Source organism: Gavialis gangeticus, unplaced genomic scaffold (assembly GCF_001723915.1).
Source record: "Gavialis gangeticus isolate Ggan-Ray unplaced genomic scaffold, GavGan_comp1, whole genome shotgun sequence".
Classification (NCBI taxonomy): Eukaryota; Metazoa; Chordata; order Crocodylia; family Gavialidae; genus Gavialis; species Gavialis gangeticus.
The window spans coordinates 6056364-6058813 of record NW_017728973.1 but is presented as its reverse complement, the minus strand read 5'-3'; the positions used below and the strand labels follow the sequence as shown (position 1 = coordinate 6058813).

General features: G+C 52.7%; 1 long non-coding RNA gene across 1 annotated transcript in view; it reads right to left on the bottom strand.

Moving 5' to 3' along the window:
• Positions 1 to 201: 201 nt before the first annotated feature.
• The window catches only part of LOC109290687, a 16486-nt gene continuing 14237 nt past the window's right edge, over positions 202 to 2450 (bottom strand). Inside the window, exons 2-3 of the long non-coding RNA XR_002095654.1 lie at positions 873 to 893; positions 202 to 291 (exon numbers count right to left, since the gene is read on the bottom strand). This is a non-coding gene — a long non-coding RNA (uncharacterized LOC109290687). The remainder of the gene's footprint in view (positions 292 to 872; positions 894 to 2450) is intronic.

Here is a 2450-nt window from a genome sequence, read left to right as displayed (position 1 = left end):
CAGAACAGGAGTCAGGACCCAAACGCAAAGTCAGAACAGGTCAGGCTCAGAAATTGTAGCTGGAGACATGGCAGTAGTCAGAACCAGAAAACTGGCAAGGAAATGCACTGAAGATCAGTGTCAAGAGCTTTCACCTTTGCCTGGACAAGGAGAATATGGGCTGCACCTGGCTTTTAAAGGCTGGCATACGTGGGGCCTGCTGCTTGTGGCTTCAGAGAACTGGCTGCCCTGAATGCCTCACTCAGTCAAGCTGGGATCAGGGTGCTGCTCTGGGCTTGTTGCAGGTGGCACCTGTTCAGGGGACAGAATCATAGAAAATTAGGGTTAGAAGAGACCACAGGAAGTCATCTAGTCTAATCCTTTGCTCAAAGCAGAACCATTCTCAACTAGATCATCCCAGCCAAGTCTTTGTCTACTGGGGCCTTAAAAGCCTCCAAGGATGGAGATTTCACAGCCTCTCTGGGATGACTTTCCCTGATCTCCCAATTACAACCTACTGGGTCCAGGGTTCTGGTCTGGGCCTCATTGCAGTTGAGGGAAGCGTACAAACTGTATGTGAGAAAATATGGTTGTTCTTGGACCCCCTAGCCGGTCTGTACAGGTGCCAGACCGGCTGCTCCTAAACTGTCCATGATCATCCCCTGTCCCACCTCTCCTCAAAGCTCCCCAGTGAAGGAGACTCCACAGCTGCCGTAGGTAGTTCTGAGACAATCTGGGGCATTTTGCTTTAAATACTGTCAAGCTGGGATGAAGAAGATGTTCCTATCCATTCTAGATTTCATGATGTCAAGCTCACTCCACAGGTCACCAGCTTTGTGACAGGCAGTGCCCTTAATCCGCTCAGGGTGGGAGCTATATGGGTTCCCTCCCACCTTGTGCTGGGGGGCTGAGATCTGGTGGCTAAAGGTATCCTAGATCCACAAGTCCAGCCTGCTGGGAGTGAAAAGGCAAAGGGCAGTAAATGCTTTCCACTTGTGGGCTCTGGAGGTCACAGATGTTCCTTCCCCCGCAGCTTCAGCTTTTCAAAGTGCATTGTTTTCCCATTCACAGGAGATGTCCTAGCCCAGAGCTTCTATTGACGTTGCTCCCAATGTATGAATGGACCTGGTAATCTTGCAGCCCCCTGCTGTGAGGCTCTAAAAAAAGACTGTTATGCATAACACAGCAAAACCAGGCATCAAATGGGCCCTCTCCCCAGCTCCCACCCTGGCTGTGGTTTGCCCCAACCCAGTTTAGGTAGGTACCCAAACATAACCCTGCTAGGGAGACTTCTAAGATGTGGCTCACCTCAGAAGTCAATTGAGATTAAGACACCTGAAAGGGGCAACACAAGGGATGGAGATTTGGGGGAGGGGGTATTTACTTGAAATGAGGGCAAAGACCAGTACTGGGGCACTGGGCACAGAAAGGTCACTGGGACTCATGCCCTCAGTCTCTTTTACACACATTAGGAAACCCCCCTCCACTCACCCACCCTTGCTTGCCCTTTTCTGCATGGGTCCAGGGTTTAGTCCAGAGTTACCTGCGTTTGGGGTGCTGCTACCCCCTGCTGGCATTGTGCAGAACAGCACAGTCTGACAGTCCCAGGAACGTATTGGTGCCCAGACTTGCCCCAGCCTCCGTTTTAAGCCTGCTGCCAGCTTCATGTCCTGTCTGGCATAGCTCCCCCTCTGCAGTGCCTGGGTCTGTAGCTGGTGCTCCTGGGTTGTTCGTTCAGTACTGTCTGTATTTGCTGGAGCTGGAGGAAAGCCTGACTCTGTCCCCAGTCACAGCAGGATGCAACCCCCACTGCAAGGGGATCAGACCTCTATATCAGCATTAGACTGGCTATGTGCTCCCCCCGCACCCTCGGCCATGTCCTCCCTTGTGATGCATGAGAGCTGCCTGTGGGTGAAGAACAGGGCGTATGGGGTAAAGATGAGGGTAACTGAGAGGCCAGGGGAGGGCAGACAGGGTAGGAGTGCCTCTGCTCTAACTCCTATCAGGACCCCCCTCTCACCCTGATTCTTCTGTCTGGTTCAGGATGCCTTAGGGTCTCATGAGCTTCCCCATCTTCTGATTCACAGAAGGCCCCTGCACTGGACAGCCATGAGGCCAGTAAAAGACTGAGGCCTGTGGTGGGGACCAGAAACTCCTCTCAGTCTACCCTTCCGCCTACAGGGACTAAGGTCAATGGGGGTCCATACGGTGCCCTTGGGTCAGAGCAGGGGGAAGATGGGCTTAGGCTCCTTGACAGTGAACTGGGATGGGAGTGCAGGGAAATATGGGGGGACAGTTTTCAGGAAATTCCATCCCTTGCTCCTGGCTTTCAAACAACTGCCCCAACCTTGCCAAACTCGCCCTCAGAAGCACGCTCTCCACTACACAACAAAGACCAAGGGGAACCAGGTTAGGCCAAAACAACTGCAAAACAATTCAGCTCATCTTCCCTACCCCCACCATCTACTTTC